Genomic DNA, 18,400 nt, shown 5'->3' with positions numbered 1-18,400 from the left:
CATCTTCAGGAAGGCCTCTCCCACCTAACTCCAAAAGTTCTCTTGGGGGACACTGGATGCTTTAGCCTCCGTAAGGGCTTTAAAAATAGACTGTGGATCCCCTGCAAAAAAAAAAAAAAATCTGTGGCTAAAAATAGCTCTCAGCATCTAAGGAAGGAAAAAAAAGAAACTGCAGCAAAATTCAACTGGAGCAGCGACTTTCCTGCCTCTGACGTTCCGGGTCAGTTACAGCGCTGGGGACTGCGGAGTGGGCGGGGGCGGGGCGGGGTCCTTCAAGGACCCGCATCAGCATCTCACTCCACGGAGAAGGGCCCTGGACCACTCGGGCTTCCTGACTGCCGGCCGCCGGACCCCTGCCTGGTCCCAGCCGGCAGGCTGCACTGGAAGCAGCAGCGGCCGGAGTCCGCCGTGGAGGTGGGCAGGTGCCAGAGGGGACAGGCCCTGCAGTGTCCCCAAAGATGCAAGTTCAGGGGCAGCTGTAGGGCAGCCTCGAATCCCATGCTGAGAGTCCCTGCCATCCAAAGAGCTGCAGGGGAGGTGAGGCCGATGCTCCGTCTTGGAGAGCGACTGCCTCCGCAGTCAACAAGGGACAAAGAAGCCCTTTGGGGCTCTGTCACTAGGAAAGTCAGAATTTATATCCCAGACTTAAGTGCAGGGGAAGGGGGACCCCGTGGTCTTTGGTTTAAGATGATCTGGGCAGCTGGCAGTAGAGCTATCTAGGGAATGAGCAGACAGCGCAGGGACGCGGCTCTGCTCACTAAGGGTGCTGTGTGTGTGTGTGTGTGTGTGTGTGTGCGTGTTCAGTCACGTCCGACTCTTTGTGGTCCCTCGGACTGTAGCCCGCCAGGCTCCTCTGTCCATGAAATTTTCCAGGCAAGAATACTGGAGTGGGCTTCCATGCCCTCCTCTAGGGACTCTTTCCCAACCCAGGGATCAAACCCATGTCTCTTGCATCTTGTGCCTCGGCAGGCAGGTTCTTTACCAGGTGAGCCACCTCTCTTACCCAAAGACACTTTAAGGGGTATATGTGGTGTGGGAGCTTGTAGTCTAAACACTCAGACACACAAACATACATACACACAGACACACACCTTTTTGTTTCTAGCCACAAAAAGGGAGTCTGCTCATCTGCGCAGATCAAAATGCTATCACAGGGAGCTGGAGCAAAATTTCAGGCCCCAGCCAGAGAAGAGAGGCTTCTGGTCCCTCCATTCATGACATTCTGGTCCCTCTCCTTCTCCTGTCATTCCAGCTTTGGTACAGGAGGAGCCATCTCCCTTTCATCTCAAGCCGCAGTCACTGACCGCACAGGGGGTGAATGAGGATGCACTTGGGAAGAGAAACAAGCAACCTGAAAAGCCAACAGCCCCCCCTCCCACCACACCCTGGATGTGGATGGAGTAGGTTCACACGGAGATGGCAGCAGTACGGCGGAGCCTGGCACACACAGAGGGCTGCCTGGACATCTCTGCTCCCGTCTCCTCGGTACTTTTCCTCTTGTCAGCCCCTCGGGCCTGGAAAGAAATCACCCTGCCCCACCTGGTGGCCAGCAGGGGCCAGAAGCTCAGAGCATGGGCCTGGGATGCTTCCTGGCAACATGGTAATTAGCCAGGAGTTTTGGCCTTCCCTGATGGCTCAGACAGTAAAGAATCTGCCTGCAATGCAGGAGACCCAGGTTGGATCCCTGGGTCAAGAAGAGGCCCTGGAGGAGGGCAGGGCAACCCACTCCAGTATTCTTGCCTGGAGAATCCCATAGACAGAAGAGTCTGGAGGGCTACAGTCCATGAGGTCGCAAAGAGTCGAACATGACTGTGAGACTGGCACTTTCACTTCTGCTTAGTTAGCACCAGAGCCTTGTGAACAACAACGGGAGGGCAGTGGGGACCTTCCGTTTCCTTGGAGATTTAGCTGTGCTAGCATCCACGGCAGTGACTGTTCCCTATGAGTGCGACAATCCCGGGTTAGGATCTTCACAGGGCTCGCCACCCTGGGGGTAGATGACGCGTCATTGTGTCCTAGGCCAGTGCCATCCCCCAGCTTGGTGTCCTGACCTGCAGCCTTGGTGTTACCCAGAGCCTGAGAGAAATGCAAGTTCCTGGGCCCCTTCTCAGACCTACTGTTTCAGTAACTCTAGGAGTTGGAGCCCAGGAATCTGCACTTTAACAAGGTACCCGGATGATCTGGATCCACAGTGAAGGGTGAGGAGGCCTACCCTGGATCACGCATGCCCCTGGTATCCTGCTCCCATTAATGTCTGGAGCCTTTCTTGACTATTCAGGCACTAGACAGGGACGTCCCTGATGGTCTGGTGGTTAAGAATCCACCTTCCAATGCTGGAGGCGCAGGTTCAATCCCTAGATGGGGAACTTAGATCCCCTGTACCTCAGGGCAACTAAGCCCTTGCATTGCAACTACTGAGCCCGGGCACTGAAACAAAGACCCAATGCAGCCAAATAAAGAAATAATTAAAAAACAAAAACATTTTAAAAGCACTAGACAAAAAGAAAACTGAAAAAGCACGTCTTCCTTATTCCAATCAATCATGCGTTGCACAGAACAATGTATTAATTGGAAGGAATTTCTTCTCCTTGCCTCTAAGGAAACCTCTTCAACCCCCTTCCATTGTCATCCACTTTCTTTTGCACCACAACCAAGTCTGGGATGGAGTCTTGGTCACTGAGGCATCTTTAAGAGACAAAGCAGTGCCTGGAAATCCAGAGAAATGAGGATCCTGTCACCAAGCTGTGAGGCAGCATCACAGAGCCCAGACGAGCTGGTCCCAGCCCCTCAGAAATCAGCAGGACCAGGGAAGAAACTAGACAGCAGGCAAGTGATTGTTGACGCAGAAAATGGAAACCCCGGCCCCTGCTGTTGAGCCTTTCCAGCCTATTGCCGTGAAATGATCAATTACTGTCGACATCTAAGCGCAGAGGGCTCAGAATCATTTTTGATGAGTTCACTGGTTCTAGGAGGTCAGTTTAATTTTATTTTTAGTGGGATTTTTAAAAGAAGCTCACATGGGGAAGGACAATGACTTTTAACAGCCTTTAAACCACAGAAAGCAGAGAGTTGGTGGCAAATGAACCACAGTGCAAGAAGGCAAACTGAATAGACTGCTGTCCCTTGCGGGAGAGACCGTATAGGGCATCGAAACACAAACCTAACAACCTAAACTTACACCTGAAACAACTTCAGAAAGAAATATAAACCCCTGTTTGACCAAGATGGAAACTGAGGCCCAGAGGTGAAGACTTGCCCTGGAGCATACAAGGTTATGCGCAAGGTCACTTATCCATACTTCCCCTCCTAACCCTGATGGCAGGTAGGCATTCTGGAGAATTCAGCCTGGTGGGATTCCAGACAATCTCTATGACCAAGTGGTATCTGAACTGGAAAATCACTTTTCCTAAAGACAGCTGATCTCTTTGCCACGTCATCTCCTGGCCCCTGTGGATAATTTCCCATCACTGACAGCAACTCAGGCAGAAGTCCCTGGGATGTCAGGTCTCTGAGTGCAGTTTTCAGGGCAGTTTGTGGCTGCTCTGTTGCCTCTTCCAGGAGGTAGGGGACACTCCCAGGCAGGGGACCCCTCAAGTTGCCCACTGGACTTCCCAGGCCAGGGATCTGGGGGCCTTTGGAGCCTGTGCTCTCCCTGCATCTGCCCTGGCTCTCTGAGAAGCACTGCCTTGCGCTCTTGCATGGATGGACAAAGGGGCGGTGGGGAGGGGGTCATCCCCACTCCCTGGACATCCAGCAACATCAGGACTGCTGGGTAGAAACCCTGGCGGCCCCGGGAAAGCAGTGCAGACTCTCAGCCCTGAATGGACTCAATCAGCAGGTGTGGCTAGACACGCAGGGACCCCTCAGAGTGACCGAGAGCCAGGAGGTGTCCAGCTCCCAGGGCAGCCCCAGGGTGTCCCATCCCATGGATGGGAGAAACAGAAGCAGTGGCCACTTGGGAGAACTAGTGGCTCCCTCTAGTGGCGCTGTCTGCAATGGCAGGTTACTGGGGACCAGAAAGGGAGCAGCAAGGACCTGCAGGGTAGGAATGGAGCTGGTGAGCGCAGTCCAGATTCTCACAAGTCATCTCAAGTAGTAGATTTTGGAGGAAGTTGTTTTCACCTCCAGAACAGGAGACTGTGACTTCAGGCCTCAGAATCAGCAACAAGCACAAGGGCCCTGAGCCCTAACCTCCCACTCAGAACGTCTCTTCCAGCCACTCACGGCCCACCGCGGACAAACCCCTGTCACTTTTCTGGGGTTGTCTCCCTCCACATGTTTGTGGGGAGCAGTGCGTGCTTGTCAACCAGCTGATCGCCCATCCCTGAGATGCTCTGAGATGCCCCGACTCTCTGATGAGCCCACGGTCTACCACTCACCTACGAGGAAGCACAGCGTTGCTCATAATCTCCTACGCTTGGAGGGAGCCTGACAGTCACCCAGCACTTCCAGGAAGAGCATGATGACAGTCTGATGCACCTCGGCCTCACCTCTCCCACCACCAGCCCAGCATCATAGTCTGAGGTTGAGCTGAGAGATGGAGGAGGCCCTTCTGCCACCCGCAGGGCCAAGCATTCCAGGCTAAGGAGTCAATCAGGGTTTGCACTTGGAAGCCTAAGAAAACGAGACCCAGGAATTCTCCTCCTTAGAAGATCAAACTAGTCAATCCAAAAGGAAATTAGACCTAGATATTCATTGGAAGGACTGATGCTGACACTGAAGCTCCAGTACTTTGGCCACCTGATACAAGGAACTGACTCATTGGAAAAGACCCTGCTGCTGGGAAAGATTGAAGGCAGGAGAAGGGAATGACAGAGGACAAGATGGTTGGATGGCATCACCGACTCGATGGACATGGGTTTGAGCAATTTCTGGGAGTTGGTGATGGACAGGGAATCCTGGTGTGCTGCAGTCCATGGGGTCACAAAGAGCTGGACACGACTGAGTGACTGAACTGAACTGAGCAGGAGAAGATGTCTATGTGGCCAGCCCATAACAGTCACGACAGTGACTAACTTTCACTAACATTCACACATGTGCTGATAGCATCCAGGCTCTGCTTCTGCGTTAACTCATGTGATCAGGACAACCCTGTGTTGCAGGCGATCCATTAACAAGCCATTCCTGCCTGGATCCCAGAACAGACACAGCCCATTGCCTCGTTATCACAATGCCTGTGGGTATTTGTGGTTCTGTCACTAAGTAGCGTTCAAGTGTCTGTGACCCCATGGACTGCAGCACGCCAGGCTCCCCTGCCCATCACTAACTCCGGAGCTTGCTCAAACTCATGTCCATCAAGTCGGTGATGCCATCCAACCATCTCATCCTCTGTCGTTCCCTTCTCCTCCTGCCCTCAGTCTTTCCCAGCATCAGGGTCTTTTCCAATGAGTTGGCTCTTCACATCAGATGGCCATAGTATTAGAGCTTCAGCATCAGTCCTTCCAATGAATATTCAGGGATGATTTCCTTGCAGTCCAAAGGACTCTCAAGAGTCTTCTCCAGCACCACAATTTGAAAACATCAGTTCTTTGGTGCTCAGCCTTCTTTATGGTCCAGCTCTCACGTCTGTACATGACTACTGGAAAATCGTAGCTTTGAATATATGGACCTTGCAGGTATAGATGCTTAATAAGAATTGAATACATATGATCTCCCTAAGCAAGATGAGAGGGCTTTCGTCTGCTGTTAGGTATCCGGAAATCAATTTGCTCTCAGTTACTCAAGTGATGGAGTTAAACATCTCAGAATTCTAAGTGGGAAGAGACGTGGGAGATGGCTGGGTCCGGTTCCGCATTTCTCAGGTGATAAGGACATGCAAAGTCTCAACATGTGTCATGCAGTGAGTTTAGTGGCAGAGCGGGAACTGGGTCCCAGGTCTCCGGACTCTCGGCCTTCAGCACCTGCCGCTCCGCTGTGTTGAGGAAGCTAAGCTGAGCTGGAGGGCAGCCCCAAGACCCTTCACCTTGCATGGCACAGTGGGCTCCCCAGACACCAGCCAGCACAGCTGAGCTCAGGAAGCAGCGTTCCTCCTGACACCAGCCCCAGCGCCTGCAAGTGGCTTCGTAAATCAGATTCCTGCTATCTCACCTCAGAACAAAGACAAGAGTTTGATGTATGATGCTGGGCACCCAAAGCTGGTGCTCTGTGACAACCTGAGCAGATGGGTGGGGAGGGGAGTGGGAGGGATTCAGGATGGAGGGGACACATGCATGCCTCTGGCCAGTTCACGTTGATATATGGCAAAAAGCCATCATAACATGGTAATTATCCTCCAATTAAGATAAATAAATTAAAAAAAAATGAAGACAAGAGCCACTCCAGGAAATGGTGCATCCCAAGTGCAGACCAATGGCAGAGAGCAGGGCAGTCTGAGGGCGACCTGCTGTCCATTTCTCCACGCTGGACGAGGCCTCCATGGCCCTTCCAGGAGCCAGGAGAGAGGTGTTCTCAGCCTCTCTCTGCTGTTTCTTCTTTTCTCAGATCGATTTCTGGTTCTCCTACTGGAGCGCCCCAACCATCCCACCATTTCCTTCCCCAGGGTCTCAGCCTCAGGCAGTTCTGGTCTCCCATGTATCCACTCCAGCTTGGCTGCCCTGGGAGGCAACAATACCTTGACTGCCAAGGCCAAGGCCAGCCAGGTCCCCAGCCTTCCCAGCAGGGAGAGACTAGAATGAATCACAGAAATGCAGACGCAATCTGTCCTGGACATGGGGTCAGGGAGACAGATGGTGGGGGCAGAAGCAGCTGACCCTCACCCATCCACCAGCGGGGGCAGTGGGGCTGGGGGCAAAGTCAGGCTGTGATGGGGGCAGAGTCTGGAGGGTAAGGTCACCCCTCATCCCGGCTTCCGGGAGGGGGTTGCGGGGTCTCCAGCACAGCCACAGAATCCTCCAGCACAGTCCAGCCTCTGGTGTTTCGTCTCTCCCCCACAGGCTGGAAGTCATCCTTGCCTTCACTCTTTCTCTTAACCCCACACCCAATCCCTCCTGTGGGTTCTCTTTTCAAAGTTATGCAGAATCTCTGCTTCTCATCACTCCCCTCCGACTGCAGACAGCAGAATTCAACCACCGCTCTCACCTAGGTTATCCCACCAGCTTCCCAACTATAAAGTCTGTTCAATTTTAAGTCTGATCACATCCCTTCTCCACTCAGAACCTTGGAGGAATGGCTTCCCCTCCAAGTCCAAGTCCAGGCAAAGTCCTTTCAGTGCCTCCAAGGCCCTGCCTGGCTGGCCCAGCCTCAGCGCTCAGCTCACCTTGACCTTGTGTCTTGCGGCTCACTGCCCTCCGGCCACGCTGGCCCCCTTGCGCTCCTAGAACACGCCGGCCAGTCTCCCACCCCCAGGCCTTTTCACCCAGATCACCTCCCTCATTCCTTGACCACTTCTGTTCTCCACTCGAACATCCCCTTCCAGGTCAGCCTTCTCCTGTCTCCCTACATTAACCTGGTCTCCACTCCCCTACTCTGGCTTCCCAGGTGGCTCAGTGGTAAAGAATCTGCCTGCCAATGCAGGAGACACGGATTCGATCCCTGGGTCTGGAAGATCCTTGGAGAAGGGAATGGCAACCCACTCAGTATTCTTGCCTGGGATATCCCATGGACAGAGGAGCCTGGTGGGCTACAGTCCATGGAGTCACAAAGAGTCGGATACGACTTAGCAACTAAACAAGTGCTAACTGAGTATATTAACCAGAGTCTACATTCATTCATTCACGACCTTACTCATTCACCGGATCCTTTGTGAGTGACGAGTCCACGTCTGGGGCTTTACTAGACATCAGGTGGCCATGTGGCTGAGAAGATGGTCCCTGCTGCCAAGACACCTGCAGTTTGGTGACGCAGCACTCAGATCTGGGAGGGCCCAGCATTAAAGCAGACGGTAACCCTGGCAACGCCTAATTAGAAAAGTAAGCCCAAGGCAAGAAAATCAGCCTCATGGGTTTTGTCACCAAGAGGACAGGACACTTGGATGAGTGGGCGCCCATGGGAATGTCCCCCTAGAGCACCCTGGACGGACGCTGCCAGGAGGGAGGGAGGTGAGGAGGAGGGACGTCCCGGAAGTGGAATCGCTCTCCTTCCTCAGGGCACAGGTCAGGAGTGGAGTGGGTCACACACGAGAAAGAAGCTCCTGCCTTCCTGGGAGACCCCGTGCACGGCTTCATCACCTGGCCTTGACATCCGCCTGCAGGCAGACCACTCCTTGACCACGGGTGGCACACCTGGCCTCCTTGGAGAACGTCCCCTGTCCAGGGTGGGATCACCGCGGAGGGGACTCAACCACTTTTCCTGATGCCACCCACTTTTTGTGGGTGGCCCCTGGGATGCTGGCCAAGTGTCCTGGCACCTCGGGTACCTGCCTGCCTTTGTCACGACTACTTGACGCATCTGCTCAACTTAGCTGTGGGTGTTTCACACAGTGAAACACGCAGCCTCCGAGACTCCGGCTGTATTTATTGTGAGTCCTCCATGGCCACCCTTTTCCTGGACGGTCCTGCAGCGCAGCCATGCACTTGCCGGCGTCACTCGACCCCTGACCCCTCCACACCTGGTTTCTTCTGTCTGCACCCTCAGTTCTTCTGTCTCACCTCCCTGCCCCAGCCTCAGCCCAGTATCCCAAGTCCCATCTTTAAATGCCCATGGGTCCCATCCCAGTTTTTTCCAGCCTGGTCATGGCTCATGGGAGGCCACTGGAGGAGCGTCAGGCCTGTCCACCCTAGGAGCAGGGGCGGGGGGTGTCTCGTCTTCTGGAGAAGTTGAGGGTCCCGGTCATCTTTGTCCAGCCGCTATCAGAAATACAGGTGTAGTTCTCCTGGTTTGGAACTCTGGGCCAGCCTCTTCCTTAGTTCCCTGCCAGGGACAAATCAGAAGAAAAGGAGGTGAGTTAGTGATGGGAGGCTTGCTTGGCTGCATGAGGAGCAGCCCCAGGAGACCTGGGATGGAGCTCCAGCCTCTTTCTTGGTTTCTCTGCATGCTGGTCCCCCGCCTGCCCCATCCCTGGACTCTTTGGTTCACTCACTCCCACCCCACCGGCTCCACAAGAGTCCCCACAGCCCATCAGTAACTGCTGAGCCCTGAAGGGCTCCTGCAGAAGGTGCCTTTATACATGGCCACAAATACTCCACCTGTAACGGCCCCTCAGTCTCCAAACTCAAGTCCAAGCAATTCATTCAACTCCCAGGCCCAGGAAGATGAAGCTTCATACAACTTATCAGCTGAGCTCCCTTCTTTTGGACGCTGACACCGTTCTCCTGGGTTCCAGGGCTCGTCGTGACCCTCGGCATCCATCAGGCACACCATCCTTCCCTGAAAGCGTTCTTGCCACAGCCTGACTACCCACCCTTGGCCCACCAGAATCTCCTGCTTCTCGCCCCAACCTCCCTCCATCTTCTCCCCATCCCTCCTGGCCCAGCCAAGCCCCAGAGCCTCCTGGAGCCTCCCTGGCCACATCAACACAATGGGTCTTTCTCTTCTCTGATTGCTGAAGCCTTTGCAGTCTGTCCCATGTGATATCAGACATCACTGTTTTCGACTGGAAAGCATGCGAGATTGGGAGCCCAGTGTTCCATGTTCAAGGTTTGTGTCTACTGTGCCCTGGGCTGAAAAAGCCATCTGGATGTGCCGGCATGTCCCTGTAACTCCCACAAAGCCCTTCAAGAATAGGCCAGGGTTGCCTTAGACCAATTCCTCCAGGTATCCTGCCCACTCCCACAAAACCAAGCCCCTACCCCTCTGCCACTCAGTCAGAAGAGGGGAAGTTTATCTGATTTGAAGAGGTACTGGCACCCCTATGTTTATAGCAGGACTATTCTCAATAGCCAAGACATGGAAGCAATCTGAGTCCATCAACAGATGAATGGATAAAGATGTAGTACACGTGTACAATGGAATACCACTCAACCATACAAAAGAATGCAATAATGCCTCTTGCATCAAGAGGACGGACCTAGAGATGATCATACTAAGTGAAGAAAGACAGAGAAAGACAAATATCATATGATATCACCTATATGTGGAATCTAAAAAAAATGATGCTGGCAATGCAGGAAATAATATTTGATAGTGATCATGGTATGAACCCTGAAGACTGATTTAACCAAAAAGTATGCTGGAAGCAGGGAAAGTGGGAATATGGTTTCCAGTTGAGACATGAGGTGCCGTCCCATCACTCAGGGTAGAAGCTGAGGTCATTCCAGCAGCCCACAAAACCCTACCCATTGGGCTTCCCCACCCCTACTAAGCCAACCTCACCCCCAGGGCCCTCCCTACTCACCTCGCTCCAGCAGCAAGGGCCTCTCTGCTGTTTGGACCCTCAGTGACCCCCAACCTCCTCCAACCTCAGGACCTCTGCAGTCGCTGTTGCCCTGGCCTGGAATGCCTTCTCCCCAGACACCCACAGGGCTCTCCCCTCAATCCTTCCAGTCTTTGCTCAGATGCTGTTTCTCGGATGGGTCATCCCTTTCCCCCCTTCCCTTACTGACCTCTACATTCCCCCCCAACAGTGCCCACAGGACACCCATGGATGCCTATTCTTCACCATATTACCTATAACCATAAGAGCCTGGCGGGCTACAGTCCATGGGACCGCAAAGAGTTGGACACGACTGAGCGACTAGCACTTGCGTCCCTACAGAGCCCTGCCTCTATATAGAGAGAGGCTGACAGCCTTTTATTTAAACCTTTACGCGTCCTCCACACTGGCGTGATGGCTTCGTGAGGCGGGGGTTTTGTTCCCCAGGTGTATTTGTATGGCGTGTGTTTTTGTTTACCGTGTATATTTTTCTTTACTATGCATACTGTGCTCAGGTGCTTTATAAATATTTATTAGCTGAAAAGACAAATTAGGAAATAATGTAAGTATTACAGAGAAAAATGAAGGGAAATGACAGAAAGTAACTTAAAATAATTGAAAGCGCTAGCCTCTGAGGACTTGGATTCACGGTGAGAAGAGAGGTGAAGCCTGCCGGGTTTCCTTAAAAGCCTTACAGCATTATGTGGCTTTTCAAATTGTGTGTGTGTGTCTTGAATAAAAATGAAAATGTTTTAAATATGCTGTTTGCACCTCCCCCAGCTCTAATCATACTTCGTCACAATACTAAAGAAGTGAGTACTGGATTTCCTATTCTTTTGTATTATTAATCCTAAAAAATCACCTCCTTCCTCTCTTCCACCTCTTTCTCTCTAACCCACCACATCTCTGATTCACCCCGAGGCTGGAAGCGCTCACCTCCTCCATTGCTGTCAAATCCATTCACCTCCCCCTGTCTCTATCATTAGGGCTCTAGTGCCCTCATCCACCTGGATGCCGGCAAAAATTCTGTGACCAGTCCACCTTATCCATACAGAGCATCCAACCCACTGCACTGTGGTGAGACCAACTTGCTCCGTGGGTACCCTTCCCCTGTTCCCTTGGCAACCCCATCTCTGCACTCACTGTGTTAATCCCTTCTCAGGGCCTTTGGATACGGTTCACTCTGCCTGGGATGCTGTTTCTGGAACCTTTACCTATTTAATTCCCTTCTCATCATTCAAATATCGTGAAGTCAAATCCCCCCATTTCAGGCCCTTGTAGCTCAGGTATGTGGATATCTGTGATCTGTAACACTTGTCATGGTTGTAGTTTTATGTTGGGGTTTACTAGATTAACATCTGCTTCCATATGCCCCATCACCGCACGCACACCTCATGATTGCCATCAATTTCGTTAAAGGAAGAAATCATTTTTCATGATTTCACGTATCATTTTATTTATCATTCTCATGTATCGTTCTATCCCCACTGCCAAGCACATACAGGAGCCCAATGAATAAATGCTGACTCTGTTGAACCACTACCTTTCGCTACAGCAACAATCAATATGTATTGCTTGGGGGCGCATAACATTCCTCTCTGCCTTAAAACTCTAGGATATGGAGACTGCACGCTTTTTTTAAAGCCCTTCCGCTCACACCTCTCTAAACTTGCAGTTCCCATCTTCACGCATAATTTCTGGAAATGTGTATTGATGTAAAATGTGCAGAAGATTATATGTTGTGTGGGGTTTCTGTCCCGGAGTGCTAAGGTCTGATGAAATCCTTCCTCACGCTCTGCCGGGCGGATACAATCATCCAGGTCTATTTGCAGCAGTTCACACATGACTTTTCAATATGCTTCCTCCCTTCATAATCCAACAGATTCAACGGGCTGCATCCCAGCGAACCACTGATTGAAGCTAAAGATACAGCACTTCCGGCACATCTAATGATTCTTATCTTGTCTCAGCTCTACTAACATCCTTGCTTGGTGCTCTTAATTTTTCTGCGTTCCCCTCATTTTTCTAAAACAGAGGAAGAACGTGCAATGGCATGTTCTGAACTATTGCATGCACACGACTACACAGAAAAGACGGTGACACTGGCCAACAGCCAGGCCACCGTGAGAATGACCGTTCGTTGCAGCTAACACACAAAATTCCAAATCCAACATAAGATCCAACATTGAGGGTTCTAAATTTGAACACCTAATGCTGAGCACCATTTGCGCACACTTCCTGTGCAATTAGGGACTATCTGGTAATTCAGTATTAATTTAACCCTTTGCTGAGTAAAGCAAGTTTTAATTCATCCATTTCTTCCTACTTATTCAGAATTGTATGAAAAATCAAACATTCTTTAAAGTTCCTTTTAAAGAGTGAGGCTGTCAGGTTTAACTCCCCTTCAGACACAAGCTAAAATAATCAAGGGGAGTCTTAAATTCTTGTGTTTCCAATGTAGCACAGTTGAACAACTAAATCTGAGAATTCTCATGCGTGTATTTTTCAAACACCCCTTCCTTTGCCCCTAAAATCAACTCTTGGCAATTTCTGTTGGCAGGGAGGGGGTCACATCTTCAAACGGGCTGCACTCTCAAGAACATGGACCATGCCACATGGGCAGGGGAAGGCAAGGACCAGAATCTGGACGATTCAGCTTCTTGCTGGACCCAGTGTGAACCACTGACCACTTCAATCTCATGTCTACACTCACTGGTCTTATCACTTGTTTTCAGAGGTAGACTCACCAACTGTCTTCCAACCACTCAGCCTATCTGTGAGTGATGTGGAATTTGGCATCCCTTCAAACTTTGAGCTTGATCAAAGTTTCTGCTCCTCTGGGATATGTCACCAAACCCTGTGCATCCCCAGAGAGATAGAGATGTGGCTTGCAGCAAAGTGAGGGCTCCGTCATCCTCCAGACACCGACCAGGAGATTGCTGGACTCCCCCAGGGCTTAGAGTTCACCATTATTTTTAAGAGTGTGTGGCCAGGACATGGAAGCAACCTAAATGGCCATCGACAGAGGAATGGATAAAGAAGATGTGATATATATATATATATATGTCAGCCATGAAAAAGAATGAAATAATGCCATTTGCAGCAACCCAGAGGGACCTAGAGTTTGCTATCCTGAGTGAAGCCAGTCAGACAGAGAAAGAGAAATACCCTATGATAATGCTTCTATGTGGAAGCTAAAAGGGAATGATACAAATGAATTTATTGACAAAACAGAAACAGTCTCACAGACTTAGAGAACTTGCAGTTACAGAAGGGAAGGGTAGGGGGAAGGGAGAGTTAGGGAGTTTGGGACTGACATGTACACACTGGTATGTTTTAAATGGAAAACCAACAAGGACCTACTGTATATATAGCACAAGGAACTCTGTTCAGTATTATGTAACAACCTAAGCAGGAAAATCTAAAACCGAATCACTCTGCTGTACATCTGAAACTATCACCAGCTTTTAAATCAACAGTGCATGCATGCTAAGTCGCTTCAGTCGTGTCTGACTCTCTGCGACCCCATGGACTGTAGCTCACCAGGTCCTCTGACCACAGGATTCTCCAGGCAAGAATACCAGAGTGGGTTGCCATGCCCTCCTCCAGGGGATCTTCCCGACCCAGGAATCGAACCCACATCTGAGGCTCCTGCATTGCAGACAGATTCTTTATGGCTGAACCACTGGGGAAGCCCTAAATCAAGTATACTCCAATATAAATTTAGAAGTTTTTTTTTTTTTTTTTTTAAAGAGCATGTGAACATTATAACTAGCAACAAAATACAAACTACACAAGATCCCATTTAATCCCCATCTAGTGAACAGCCACCCTCCCCAACTCAAAGCTGGTTGGTGACATAAACAGTCTCATATAGAGCTGGCGATTCCTTCTGTTTGTCCCAGTCTCTATCCATTGACCACGCACTATAATGTTTCAAGGTGGAAATAACCTTTCTGATCCTAAAACGTACATACTCATTTTAAACAATGGAGGAACTACAAAGGAAAATTATAAAAGGAAACAACTTCACATACATCCCTTCCACTAAGACAATCATTTTGCCTTTGGAGTCACACAGATCCAGGTTGAGCCCAGTTACTCACGTGGTGGCCTCATCTGATGGGTGGCAATAATAATCATGGAGGCTGCCTTACAGTGTGAAGATTTACGATAATATTTTTGTTCAGCACAGTGTTCAGTAACTGGTAGCTATGACTATTATTGCTGTTAATACACCTCCAGTCTGCTTTCTATGCACACGTACATGTGCATAAATGTCCACGTGCACACTTTATGTCCCCACAAGGTGCTTTTGTGTGCCAAAAAGATGATTTAGGAGATCTGGTGCTTTGAGAGATAAGTATTCAATTTATGAAGGGTATATATCTTTAAATTGAGTTCTTTCTGAAGCTTTTGAGCTCAGCAGACAAACTGTACTATTCTATTCATAAGCAGAGGCTGCCTGTGTTGTTTTTCAAAAGCCTGAACTCCTTTAGACTTTGAAAGCAGTAAGAGGAAAGCATCTTTAAAGATACATGTTATAGAGGACTTCCCTGGTGGTCCAGTGGTTAAGACTTCACCCTTCCAGGTCAGTGGGTGCTGGTTCCATCCCTGGTTGGGGAACTAAGATCCCACATGCTGCACAGCATGACCAAAAAAATTTTTTTTTAATTTTTTAAAAAGATGCATGAATGTATTGTTGTTGTTTAGTCGTTGTCACATCCAAGTCTTTGCGACACCATGGACTGTAGCCCACCAGGCTCCTCCATCCATGGGATTTCCCAGGCAAGAATACTGGAGTGGGTTGCCATTTCCTTCTCCGGGGGTCTTCAAAACCCAGGGATTGAATCCAGGTCTCCTGCATTGGCAGGCAGAGTCTTTACCATCTGAGCCACCAGGGAAGCCCAGAATATATAATTGAATTTAAAAGGTAATAAAGCATTTTTTATTTTTAGCTAAGTGTTTTACATGTACAAGACACATATAAACACACACACACACAAATCATCTGGAATAATTATACTACGATGACAGGAATTACCTCTGGACTGTGGGATTATTGGTGACCTTTATTTTGCGATATACACCTCTTTGCATATACAGTCGAACTTTGAACAACAAAGAAATGTGGGGTGTCCACTCTCCACAAAATCAAAAATCTGACTATAACATTACAGTCAGCCCTCTGTATTCTCAGATTCAACCAGCCCCGAACTGTGTACTGGAGTACACATATTTATTGAAAAAATATCTGCATAAAAGTGGACCCATTTCATTCAAGTCCATTCAAGAGTCAACTATGTTATCTTAACAATCAGAATAAAATAGTAAAGCTATTACAAGTTGGGGGGAAATGTACCAGTAACTTTTAAAAAAAGAATTATGCAAAAGCATTCTTTGATCATCTAAAAAGCTAAAGCAGCAAGCCCATGTGCGTGGTTGTTCCTTGTCCCATTTTGGCGTTGATTTACCTAAGCTATGATATTTTTCTCTTCCTAAAAGAGGCACAGAAGAACCTGGATGTAGTAGATAGTCACTATTTTTGTTTGTTTGGGGAGGATGGTGCTTATATTTTTAGTTACCCAACATCTATGTTATCCCTTCTCTTCCTCATGGAGCACCAACTTTCCTCTAGAAAAACAGTCTCCACACTGTATACTCAGTCCATGTGCTTTGAATAAAACTGACCCCAACCTTGGCTCCAAGAGTGTGCATATGACCCAGATACGTCCAATTAGATAAGAAAATGAGTTGAAATTCTGACCAATGAAAATCAGATCATGGATTTTTTTTCTGATCCATAAAAGACTCTATTTATGGGACTAGAACCTGGAAGGATATATGCCTAGAGCTACTGGCCATCATATCACCATCTGCAGTCCATATGAACAGCAGAATTGCATTAAGAGAAATGAAAAAAAAAAAAAAACAAAACTCTGTCTCCTGGATCACACTGTACCTGAAGCCCACTTTTTTTCAAAAGAATTGTATTATTTTCAACTAACATACGATGGACCTTAGACTTATTTTGAATGTTCCAGCACAGGCTCTGGTTAACTTAATGGATATGCTGCTGCTGCTGCTAAGTCGCTTCAGTCGTGTCCGACTCTGTGCAACCCCAAAGACGGCAGTCCACCAGGCTGCCCTGTCCCTAGGATTCCCCAGGCAAGAACACTGGAGTGGATTGCCATTGCTTTCTCCAGTGCATGAAAATTAAAAGTGAAAGTGAAGTTGTTCAGTCATGTCCGACACCTAACGACCCCATGGACTGCAGCCTACCAGGCTCCTCCGCCCATGGGATTTTCCAGGCAAGAGTACTGGAGTGGGGTGCCATTGCCTTCGAGAATGAAATTAATTGAGTCTAATAGCACTAACTGAAAACATCATTTATAGGTACAGATAGAATCTCATGGGTAGATATACCCTGAGCCTAAAGAGGAGGCTGACATGCATCAGCACACACAGGATGTGTCTTGTATTTAATGACTTTGTCCTGCTTCTTGCTTTGGCCTCCTCAGGACAGCCTAAATATCTCATAGTCAGCTTTTTTCAATACATTACAAAACTTCAGCAGTTAGAGCTATGCATTACATTATCTAGGCATTCTGGCACTTTCATTTTGTTAAAATTTGAGCCTTACTAAAGAAGTCCTCTCTAAGCCTTACATTCAGGCTTCCCTGGAGGCTCAGCAGAAAGAATCCGCCTGCAATGCAGGAGATGCAAGAGTCGCAGGTTCGATCCCTGAGTTGGGAAGATCTCCTACAGAAGGAAATGGGAACCCACTCCTTGCCTAGGAAGTCCCATGAACACAAGTGGAAATCCCATGAACATAAGCATTATTGCTTGGCAAATCCCATAAACTGCAGAGCATGGGAGGCTACAGTCCATGGGGTCACAAGAGTCGGACAGGACTTAGCGACTAAAGCACCAACAGAGTCATTCAACCCCTACAGCTGTCCATGCTTTGGCCTATTCTACGGTATCTCTGCTAACCAAAGCCCAACTTTAAATGAATTTATGAGTAGTAGATTTCCCTTTTGGAATAAACTAGTTTGAGCCAGACATTTTAGTCTCTTGTAACCCAAAGAAAGCTAACTGGACCCATTTAATTATAGAATCACTAACACCTACGTTCTGCAGCCCAATTAAAATAATAGCTATTCTTTGCTCATCACTTGGTGTGTTCAAGATATTTTAAATACATTATCTCATGAATAAGCCCACTCGTCCTTTGAGATAGACATTATTTTCTCTGTTTCACAGATGAAGAATCTGAGGCATGACAAGGCTAGATAATTACCCTCAAATCACCCCGCTAGATGGACAGAATAGGAAACACCGGCCCCACATTCCACCACTATGCCACGCTACCATCCCGTCTAGACTTAGAATTCTAAATTCCAGTCTCGCACTAGAGACATAATTCTTTTATTGGGCTTGGGTGTACTACCAGTTGAGTTAAAAAAAAAAAAAGAAAGAAAGAAAAAAAAAATAAAAGAGAAACTTACTTCCCACAAATAGCCCTGACAGAAGCCAAGCATAGGAACAGCACACAAACAGAGCCTTGTTTAAAGTGGGAGGAGAGGCTTCACGAGTGGTCCAGCGGTTAAGAATCTGCCTTGCAATGTATGTGGGTTGCATCCCTGGTCTGAGACGATTCTGCAGACCTCAAAGCAACGCAGCTCGTTAGCCACAACTACTGAGCCTGCACTCAGCAGGCTCTGCAACTACGGAAGCCCGCGCACGTAGGGCCCATGCTCTTCAACAAGAGAAGCCACCGCAATGAGAAGCCTGTGAACTCAACAGAGAGCAGACCCCACTCTCTGCAACTAGAGGAAGCAGCACACAGCAGTGACGACCCAGCACAGCCAAAAATAAAATAAACGCTTAAAAAATTAAAAACTAAAGTGGATGGAGGAAGTCCCCTCAGTGCCACCATGTTCCTCTGATTTCCAAGCAGCAATCAAGATCTGAGAGCAGGTTCGGGGCTCACGTGAGTCATGCCAAATGCCCATTAGCATCGTGTAACCTCCGAAGCGTCAGACTTTATTTCGGGAGGCTCCAAAATCACTGCAGACGGTGACTGCAGCCATGAAATTAAAAGACGCT

At 48.9% G+C, this 18,400-nt stretch overlaps 1 protein-coding gene across 5 annotated transcripts in view; it reads right to left on the bottom strand.

The window, feature by feature from the left end:
• Positions 1–8,430: 8,430 nt before the first annotated feature.
• KCNA6 (potassium voltage-gated channel subfamily A member 6) overlaps positions 8,431–18,400 on the bottom strand; it is a 36,779-nt gene continuing 26,809 nt past the window's right edge. For all 5 annotated transcript variants that reach the window (XM_027541079.1, XM_027541078.1, XM_027541077.1 and 2 more), the window contains one exon: positions 8,431–8,847. The gene's annotated coding sequence lies outside the window, so the exon portion shown is untranslated. The remainder of the gene's footprint in view (positions 8,848–18,400) is intronic.

The sequence above is a fragment of the Bos indicus x Bos taurus genome, chromosome 5 (genome assembly GCF_003369695.1).
Source record: "Bos indicus x Bos taurus breed Angus x Brahman F1 hybrid chromosome 5, Bos_hybrid_MaternalHap_v2.0, whole genome shotgun sequence".
Classification (NCBI taxonomy): Eukaryota; Metazoa; Chordata; class Mammalia; order Artiodactyla; family Bovidae; genus Bos; species Bos indicus x Bos taurus.
Note: the sequence above shows the minus strand (reverse complement) of the source record. Positions and strands in the feature narration are given on the sequence as shown.